Raw genomic sequence first — 10,671 nt, 5'->3', positions numbered from 1 at the left:
GGGGGCGGGGTTTTTCTTTGTTAAGAAAAAAGATGGTGATCATAGGCCATGTATCGATTACCGGAGATTAAATAAAATCACTGTCCAGAATAGATACTCCCTCCCATTAATTCCGGATTTATTTAACCAGGTTCTGGGGGCAACCTGGTTTTCCAAAATTGACCTGAAAGGGGCATTCAATCTAATCCGAATCAAGGAGGGAGACGAATGGAAGACGGCGTTCAATACTCCGGTAGGACACTTTGAATATCAGGTGATGCCTTTTGGACTCAGCAATGCCCCAGCTGTGTTCCAAAACTTCATGAATGACATTCTTAGGGACTTCTTAGGTAAATTTGTTATTGTCTATCTTGACGACATTTTGATATTCTCTCCTGACTTCGAATCCCATGTGTCTCATGTTAAACAAGTATTAGAGGTGTTGAGGGAGAATCAGCTATCCGCTAAACAAGAGAAATGTGACTTTGGTGTACAGGAGATTCTGTTTCTAGGGCATGTTTTGACTCCTCACGCCCTCAAGATGGATCCTGGTAAGGTACTAGCAATTAAGGAATGGGTAAGACCTTCATCCTTAAAGGCCTTACAACGGTTCTTAGGTTTCGCCAATTACTATCGTAAATTTATTATGAATTTTTCCGTAATTGCTAAACCGTTGACCAACCTTACTAAGAAAGGGGCGGATTTGGAGAATTGGTCTACTGAGGCCATTTCTTTATTTGAAAAATTAAAAAAGGCATTCAGTAGCGCTCCCATTCTGATCCAGCCTGATCAGGAGAAACCTTTTATTGTGGAGGTGGATGCGTCCGAAGAAGGCGCAGGAGCAGTCCTTTCACAAGGTCCTGCTAGCCTCACTAATCTGAGACCATGTGCCTTCTTCTCCAGGAAATTCTCTCCCACGGAGAGAAACTACGACATAGGGAATAGGGAGCTGCTGGCCATTAAATGGGCATTTGAGGAGTGGAGGCATTTTCTGGAGGGGGCAAGGCATTGTATAACTGTTGTCACTGACCATAAAAACCTTATGTTTCTGGAGTCTGCTAAGAGGTTGAATCCCCGTCAAGCCAGATGGGCTCTGTTTTTTACTCGTTTAGATTTTTCCATCACGTTCAAGCCGGGAAGTAAAAATGTGAAGGCGGACGCATTATCTCGGAGCTTCCAGGCTTTTCAACCTACTGAGGTACCACCTGAATCCATCCTACCAGCAAAAATCTTCTTAGCAGCTCTTACCCAGGATATCTCGGCTCGCATTAGGTCTGAACAACATCTGGCATCGGTATCCACCCCAACAGATAAGTGCTTTGTTCCCGTACAATTTCGTCTCCAGCTGGTGGTGAGTGTCACGATTCTGCCTTTTGTGGACATCGGGTGTTGAGGGCACTAAGGATCTGGTTTCTAGATCTTATTGGTGGCCCACTCTAACTAGGGATGTCAAGTCCTACGTGTCAGCCTGTGAGGTTTGTGCCAGGTCCAAGACACCTAGGACTCGCCCTGCTGGTAACCTGCGACCCCTACCCATTCCCAGTAGACCCTGGTCCCATATCTCGATGGACTTTATAACTGACCTACTGCCCGCGGAGGGTAAGACTGTAGTTTGGGTAGTGGTCGATAGGTTTAGCAAGATGGTCCATTTCATTCCCCTGTCTAAACTCCCGAATGCCAAAACCCTGGCGTCTATTTTTGTGAAAGAAATTGTTCGATTGCATGGTATCCCGGAAAATATTGTTTCTGACAGGGGGTGTGCAGTTGGTGTCCAAATTCCTGGAGGGCCTTATGTCAAAAATGTAAAATTTCATTGTCTTTTTCCTCTGCCTACCACCCTGAGAGTAATGGCAGACTGAACGCCTTAATCAGTCTGTTGAACAATTCTGAGTTTATGTTGCTGATGACCAGCAATTATGGGTGAAATTTCTTCCATTGGCTGAATTTGCTTTGAATAACCGTGTCAATTCTTCTGCTGGGGTTTCACCTTTGTTTTGTAACCATGGTTTCCATCGCCGTTTTAATTCTGGGTCATCCGTCTCCTCCTCTAACCCTGAGGCGGATAGGCTCTCTTCTGAACTGTGCACAGTTTGGGCCCGGGTTCAATCGAACTTAGTAAAAGGCTCAAAGTTCTCAGAAACTCAAGGCCGATAACGTTCAAGGGGGGTGAATTTTCAGGTTGGGGATAAGGTATGGTTGTCCTCCAAGAATTTCTCCCTTAAGGTAGATTCTAAAAAGTTTGCTCCTCGTTTTATTGGACCATATAAGATCACGGAGGTGATTAACCCGGTATCTTTTAGGTTGGAGCTGCTCGAGTCATTCCACATTCACAATGTGTTCCATAAGTCTCTACTTAAAAAATATTTTGAACCGGTAGTACCATCAAAAGCCTCACCTCCGCCGGTTCTTGTTAATGATGCTGTCGAGTATGTGGTGTCTAAAATAGTGGATGTCAGGAAGGTGCGTAAATCCTTGCAGTACCTGATTCACTGGAAGGGGTATGGACCTGAAGAGAGATCTTGGGTACCTGCCAGGGAGGTTCATGCTCCTAGACTTGTTTGAAAATTTCATTTAGAACACCCTGAAAAGCCATCGCCTGAAGTCTTGGGTCCGGTGGCCCCTCGTAAAAGGGGGGGTACTGTCACGGGGTTCCGAAGGTGCACTCGGTCCCCCATTGCCCGCAGAACTGTTGCTTAGCTTTGGGAATGAGGATCTGTGTTTGACCTCATTCCCAGGGCGGCTTTGCTGGCTGGGTGGCTCCCTGCTCCTAGTCTGCCTTGAGCGCCGAGCTGATCACTTGGTGCTCGACTGGTTAGTCTGTCGGTCATGTGACGCTGGCCACGTCACATGACCCTCACTCCCCACTATAAATACAGGCAGCCTGCTGGCCACAGGTTGCCTGTTAATTTAGGTTCCACCTGTGATTTGGTCTTTCCTGGCGTACTTACCTCCTGCTGAATTCTTGACGATCCTCTGCCTGCTCCTTGTGTACTTTGCTGCTCTCCTGGTATTCGACCCCGGCCTCCTCCTGAAGATCCTCTGCTGACTCCTTTGGTACTTCACGTCTCTCCTGGTATTTATGACCCCGGCTTCTCCTGACAATTCTCTGCTTGCTCCATTTGTACTTTGTAGCTTTCCTGGTATTGACTCGGTCCGTTCACGTCCTGTTGTTTGTCTGTCTGTCATCCCTGCACTTATTCCAAGTTAGCGATTGCCGTCCAGTTGTCCCCTGTCATTAGGACTCGAGGCAAGTAGGCAGGGCCAGGGGTAAGGGTGAAGCGCAGTGGTCACTTCCCTCCCCCCTGTGTGTGTGTGTGTGTACGTGACCGTTACAGGCATATTGGAAAGACATACAAATGAGCAGAATCTGCCTTGTTTTTCAGCTGAAAAACCATTTGCATGGAAAATTTGTGATCTACACTACTCATGAAAAGTGCCATCTATTGGATTCATAGTCTTATGGCAAGACTAATAGTCTTGTCATAAGACTATCAAACCAATAGATGGCGATGTTCATGAGTCATGAACAGCGCCATATATTGGTTTCATAGTCTTATGAGAAAACTATTAGTCTTGTCATAAAACTATGAATTCAATAGATGGTGCTGTTCATGACTACTGAATGTGATTAATCGGCAATGTAAAAATCATGTAATGCAAATTCGTAATGCGAAATACAGGTGTGGGTCACTTTGGTTACATTTTTCAAGCTAGTATAAGTTTCCTGAGACTGGAGGAAATGGTTGGCACGGCAGAGCATTAGAATAGCTTTATATGCAGATAGAGTCAAACGCTCAAATATATTTGCGATTGCGCTAATCGGCATTTATTAGAATATTTTATCGCACTACGTGCAACTTCACATTATAGTAGGTCTGACTTAATCTTGAATTCTCGATTATTTGCGAATATATAATGAATATTCTACAAAATATTTGTGAAATATCGCAAATTTGAATATAGCCCCTGCCAATGATTACTATAAAATGAGTAGTGTAGATCGTAAATTTTTATCGCAAACTTTCAATGCAAAAGGCTACACTAGTAGTCTTGTCATAAGACTATGAAACCAATAGATGGCACTGTTCATGAGTAGTGTAGATCACAAATTTTCCATACTAAAAAGAGCATTTCTACATGGAGGAACAAAAATACCAAACTTCAAAAAAGCTAAATTTAGCCAACTAAGAGAGGCCATAGGCCAAACTAACTGGGTCAAAGTCCTCAAAAATAAAAATACACAAAATGGGATATCTTTAAAAGCATCCTAAAATCTCATTGTGAGAGGTACATACCGTATGGGAATAAAAGGTTAAGGAACAAAACGAAACCAATGTGGATAAATAGAACTGTAAAGAAAGCAATAAATGACAAAAAGAAAACATAAATCACTAAAACAGGAGGGTAGCACGGAAGAACTGAAAAACTATTTTGGAAGTCAACATAAGTTTGATACAAGTTGATACACTTTGATGGACTTGGATGTGTTGGTGGGGGAGCAATGGACTACTGTCATCCTGGTGTAAATAGCAATGTCAATAGGCCTAACATCTGAATAAGCCTGAACATCTTGTTTTCATCCTGTCGTAAACAGCATCTGAATAAGACTGAACAGTTTGCTATTTCTTGTCGTAAAAGCTGCAACAATAGCAATGTGAATAAGCTTGACATCTGACTGATAAGAGAGGAAATGAGATAGGGTTCCTGTTTCCCCTGTCCTGATGACTCGAAACCAGCCCCTGCGGTGTTATACACAATGGACTGCGCATTTTTAATGGTGTAGGCATCCTGTCGGCCTTAAAAGGTCTGATTCTCAAGGAAGATTGGACAGACAGCTGTTGACATAGCTGAAACAATATGCCATGCCTCAGGCCCAAGGCAAACTACAAGGACACCAGCGCCATCTGCAGGAAGGTGGCACTTACTGCATCAAAATGAAGGAGTTGACTCTGATCAGATTACTGCAAGTTCATTGGATGAATGGTAATGAAGGAGGCCGGAAGATACTGGAGTAAGGGGTGGAATTGTGGGTATGAATGTGGTTCGATAAAAAAATAATTAAAAAAAAATATATATATATATATATATATATATATACAATACAGACCAAAAGTTTGGACACACCTTCTCATTCAAAGAGTTTTCTTTATTTTCATGACTATGAAGGCATCAAAACTATGAATTAACACATGTGGAATTATATACATAACAAACAAGTGTGAAACAACTGAAAATATGTCATATTCTAGGTTCTTCAAAGTAGCCACCTTTTGCTTTGATTACTGCTTTGCACACTCTTGGCATTCTCTTGATGAGCTTCAAGAGGTAGTCCCTTGAAATGGTCTTCCAACAGTCTTGAAGGAGTTCCTAGAGATGCTTAACACTTGTTGGCCCTTTTGCCTTCACTCTGCGGTCCAGCTCACCCCAAACCATCTCGATTGGGTTCAGGTCCGGTGACTGGGGAGGCCAGGTCATCTGGCGCAGCACCCCATCACTCTCCTTCATGGTCAAATAGCCCTTACTTTCAAGGTTTTCCCAATTTTTCGGCTGACTGACTGACCTTCATTTCTTAAAGTATTGATGGCCACTCGTTTTTTTTTACTTAGCTGCTTTTTTCTTGCCATAATACAAATTCTAACAGTCTATTTAGTAGGACTATCAGCTGTGTATCCACCTGACTTCTCCTCAACGCAACTGATGGTCCCAACCCCATTTATAAGGCAAGAAATCCCACTTATTAAACCTGACAGGGCACACCTGTTAAGTGAAAAACATTTCAGGGGACTACCTCTTGAAGCTCATCAAGAGAATGCCAAGAGTGTGCAAAGCATTAATCAAACCAAAAGGTGGCTACTTTGAAGAACCTAGAATATGACATATTTTCAGTTGTTTCACACTTGTTTGTTATGTATATAATTCCACATGTGTTAATTCATAGTTTTGATGCCTTCAGTGTGAATCTACAATTTTCGTAGTCATGAAAATAAAGAAAACTCTTTGAATGAGAAGGTGTGTCCAAACTTTTGGTCTGTACTGTGTATATATATATATATATATATATATATATATATATACACACACACACACTCAAAGGAACACCATACTAATACGGTGTTGGACCCCCTTTTGCCTTCAGAACTGCTTTAATTCTACGTGTCATTGATTCAGCAAGGTGCTGATAGCATTCTTTAGAAATGTTGGCCCATATTGATAGGATAGCATCTTGCAGTTGATGGAGATTTGAGGGATGCACATCCAGGGCACGAAGCTCCCGTTCCGCCACATCCCAAAGATGCTCTATTGGGTTGAGATCTGGTGACTGTGGGGGCCATTTTAGTACAGTGAACTCATTGTCATGTTCAAGCAACCAATTTGAAATTATTCAAGCTTTGTGACATGGTGCATTATCCTGCTGGAAGTAGCCATCAGACGATGGATACATGTTCTCATTCTGTTTACGTCAAATTCGGACTCTACCATTTGAATGTCTCAACAGAAATAGAGACTCATCAGACCAGGCAACATATTTCTAGTCTTCAACAGTCCAATTTTGGTGAGCTCGTGCAAATTGTAGCCTCTTTTTCCTATTTTTAGTGGAGATGAGTGGTACCCGGTGGGGTCTTCTGCTGTTGTAGCCCATCCGCCTCAAGGTTGTGCGTGTTGTGGCTTCACAAATGTTTTGCTGCATACCTCGGTTGTAACGAGTGGTTATTTCAGTCAACGTTGCTCTTCTATCAGCTTGAATCAGTCGGCCCATTCTCCTCTGACCTCTAGCATCCACAAGGTATTTTTGCCCACAGGACTGCCGCATACTGGATGTTTTTCCCTTTTCACACCATTCTTTGTAAACCCTAGAAATGGTTGTGCGTGAAAATCACAGTAACTGAGCAGATTGTGAAATACTCAGACCGGCACGTCTGGCACCAACAACCATGCCACGCTCAAAATTGCTTAAATTACCTTTCTTTCCCATTCTGACATTCAGTTTGGAGTTCAGGAGATTGTCTTGGCCGGGACCACACCCCTAAATGCATTGAAGCAGCTGCCATGTGATTGGTTGACTAGATAATTGCATTAATGAGAAATAGAACAGGTGTTCCTAATAATTCTTTAGGTGAGTGTATATACACTAGATCAATGGTAGTTAGATTAGATATATTCTTCTTTTGATTATTGGGAAGCTTGTACTAGGATTTATTAGTGATGTTTATATTCTTTTCAAATATAGGACATTGAAGGAAGGTTTGCTTTATACTCTGTTATCCATTTATCTTGTAACCTTTTATTTTACTTTTATTAATTAAATAAACCATTGCTTAAATCCGGATTCCTCATCTTTCAAAGAGCATACAAGGATAGTCAGCAGAAACCCTTGGATATACAACATTTGGCACCCCATACGGGACCGTGGAAAACAGCACTCTACGAAGGACCCAGACGTTTGATTATGCTTTATTCAGTTACTGAAAGATCAAGGAATATCCTGCATTGAGACCGGACCAAAACCTCTGCAAAGAAAGACATAACAATGGGAAGTATCATTGGTGGACAAGTAGCACGCTGGTTCGTGAATTCTAAGGAACACCTGAGACATCAACCTGAAGTTCGAGGTTATACTGCATCAGTAAAACGGACGCGTTTAATTGGTGAGTAGCAGTTCCTTTACTTGAATTGTATATATGTTATGTTATGTATGTTAGTAATAATCTATGAAGTTCAGGCCTGTGTATTTGTTGAATTATTAAGTGTTGCCGGCAAGTTAGGGTTAGTACCCTGTTGACTGAAGTGCTCATAGGATCTAAAGGAAAAAAAACTGACATCTCTGCGAAGAAAGTGAGGGAGAGAAAAGTCTGTGAACCTCATGTTAAGGGGAAGTAGCCTTATGCTTCAATAGGAGATCACTCTTGGCCTGGATCTTGGATCTGTAGTTGATCAGGTATATGAGATACGGTCAGTTAAGGATAGGTAAATCACGAGACTCTGATAGTGGTTTTGGAGTGTGATTACCATAGGAAGGATTTTATGAAATCTGTGTCCCTGGTGTTGTTTGTTTTGTAATGAATTAGTATTTACTAGTTGCAATACATTTGTGGTTTATTTATTTTTCTTTGTGAATTGTCATTTACTGACTGTAGTAAGTTAGTGGTATTTGTTTCTGTTGTCTGTATGAGTAAGTAAAATGGTAATTGTGAATAAATTAGTTCAAAAACATGCATCTGCTAGTTTTAAGATTTGTACAAACGATGCTTTAACACATCAGTTTAATGATATGATAAAGCAATGTGATGAGCAGAATGCAAATAGCAAACATAGAAAGTCGAATAAGAAAGCAAAGAAAGAGAAATTGGCTAATATGTTGTGCATGCTAATGAAAATGAAAGATTGCAGAGCAAAAGGAATTGCAGTGGTACTCTGAAAAGGCTCAGTTAAGGGGTGAGCTGGATAGAGTTGAACAGAGAATCACTGTGGCTATTGCTAGCGCTGGAAATGATGGTTGTGAGTGTGAAGATCTTAGAGAGGTAGTGGATAGGCTGGTTCAACAGAATTGTGATTTGGAAGATGAAATAGGGGAGTATGAGGAAAGATGTAGACTTAGAGATCTGCTAATTGCATCTTTAGAAGAGAAAGAAGCAAGGAATGATGATGTTGTAAAAGTACTTCAAGATCGGTTGCATGATGTTAATAAACAACTGTGTCATAAACAACATTGCAATATGACCATGAGATCACAGGAAAGCGCTAATAATTATTGTTGTGGTGATCAAACACAGGTGTACAGTTCCCCTGAGCAGGAGGAAAGAGATTGTAAATGGGGGGAGGAGCAGCCTATTTGCACTGCAGATGGGCCACAATCAACCCCAGATCATAGTTCCTCTCTATTTACTCCTGTGTCAGATGGAAGCAGACAAAGATGAGATAGTTTGCATATTCATGGTAGCAATCATATCCAATCCACAACACTCTCTATACAGGATAAAACAAACCTATGCAAATATTGGGGAAATTTGATACAAGTGCTTCACCCATTAATCTTTTTAACAGGCTGGAAGCTGTGGTTACGCAGTATAATCTCAACAATAGGGATGCATGTGCCTTGTTTAGGGTATGGATCCCATCTCAGCTTTGTGAGAAGTAGCAGCCTCCTGTGGGCACTCACAAAGGATTATCTGCGGAACTCAATTCCAACTGGGGAAATGCAAATGTAGGCTGAAAGAGTTGCAGAGAGTAATGGGAGAAAGAGATACTAGAGGTACCAATGCCCTAGAGAATGCAAAATTAAGGAGAGGGGATGACCTAATCATTTTCTGTAGTGAGTATTTGACCCTATTTCCTGACAACAGCAGTTTTCTTTATTCAATGGCTAATAAATGCACATTTGTTGACTACCCAACAAAGGTTGCCTTAAGGAACGCAAATTCCTATCAAGCCTTTCAAAATATTTTAAAGGACTGGATTCAGGAGACTTGTAATGACAACAAACCTCAGAAGAGAATATCAGAAGTAGTTAAGAATGAAGGCAAAGTAAGATTTATGGGGAAGTGCTACAAATGTGGAAATACAGGTCATACTATGAGAGAATGCAGAAGTAGTAGGAAAGGCAACAATGACAGAGCTTTTATTCCAAGAAAACAGCAGCAAAAGCAAGGATTAAATAATGCAGCTGATGGAGTACCTCAGCCTCCTGAAGCTACATTGTATGGTTCACTTTTGAAAGAAATCAGGAGGATAGGAAAAGCAATAGCGGAGTTGCCAGAGGAATTTAAGGCCCCAAATCCTTATGTAAAACAATAGGGATGTCAGGCCCCTGTGTTGTCCCTTGTGTGCCAGCTAGATAGGGACAAAGGCGGTAGACCACATATCCAGGGTGCGGTAGGGGGCCATCGTACAAATATTTTAATGGATACGGGGGCATCGGTAAGTTTGACAAAACTGGATTTGACCATGAATCCTAGAGGTAAAAGTATTTTTCTAAGAGGCTTTGGTGGACAATTGGTACCTTCTAGGCAATCTGTACCGGTAGCTATAAGCATGGGAAACCTAGGTGTGGAGCATAGTTTATACTTGTCTCCAACACATGAGGGTACTATCATTGGATCAGATGTAATGAGGGAACATGGGCTCATTGTTGATCTGTGTAACTGGATGTTGTGGAATGCAGAGATTCTTAAAAATATCAGACCACTATCCGGCGCTGCAGGCATAGAAATCAGTCCTTGAGGTAAGTAAGATTCTTTTTATTAAAGTCAACGCGTTTCAAGGGCAAAGGCCCCCTTCGTCAGGACAATATACAGAATAAAGATACACTTGTAATCAGGTTATTTAAAACACTGTTTTGGCGGGTTAAAAAGGGGGAGGTTCAGGGGGTGGGGTGGGCGTGTTTAGTATAATGAGCCTGTTTGCCGATATCTTCTAGTGATCTGCGGCAATAGATGTTAAATGCCTGACACTTACTGTGAACATCAGCGCAGTGTCCGACACTTACTGTGATGTGCAGGTGGTCTGATTGCATACAAGTTTCAACCTTAGGTTTCACAATACACATAGTGATATATTTTGATACATTTGATACATTGTATGAACACATTTGCTATTACTTGAGATGATGTGTTCAGGGTTACAGCTGCACTGCTGACTGCTGACTCCACACTAGGTCAGCACCGCAGTGAACATTGTTCCTTCCTATAGCGCTGA

The 10,671-nt window shown here is 41.7% G+C and overlaps 1 pseudogene; it reads left to right on the top strand.

Moving 5' to 3' along the window:
* Positions 1 to 8,158: 8,158 nt before the first annotated feature.
* On the top strand, positions 8,159 to 9,771 carry LOC120978088 (annotated as a pseudogene).
* The last annotated feature ends 900 nt before the right edge of the window (positions 9,772 to 10,671 follow it).

The sequence above is a fragment of the Bufo bufo genome, chromosome 8 (assembly GCF_905171765.1).
Source record: "Bufo bufo chromosome 8, aBufBuf1.1, whole genome shotgun sequence".
Classification (NCBI taxonomy): domain Eukaryota; kingdom Metazoa; phylum Chordata; class Amphibia; order Anura; family Bufonidae; genus Bufo; species Bufo bufo.
This window is presented reverse-complemented; position numbering and strand designations above follow the sequence as displayed.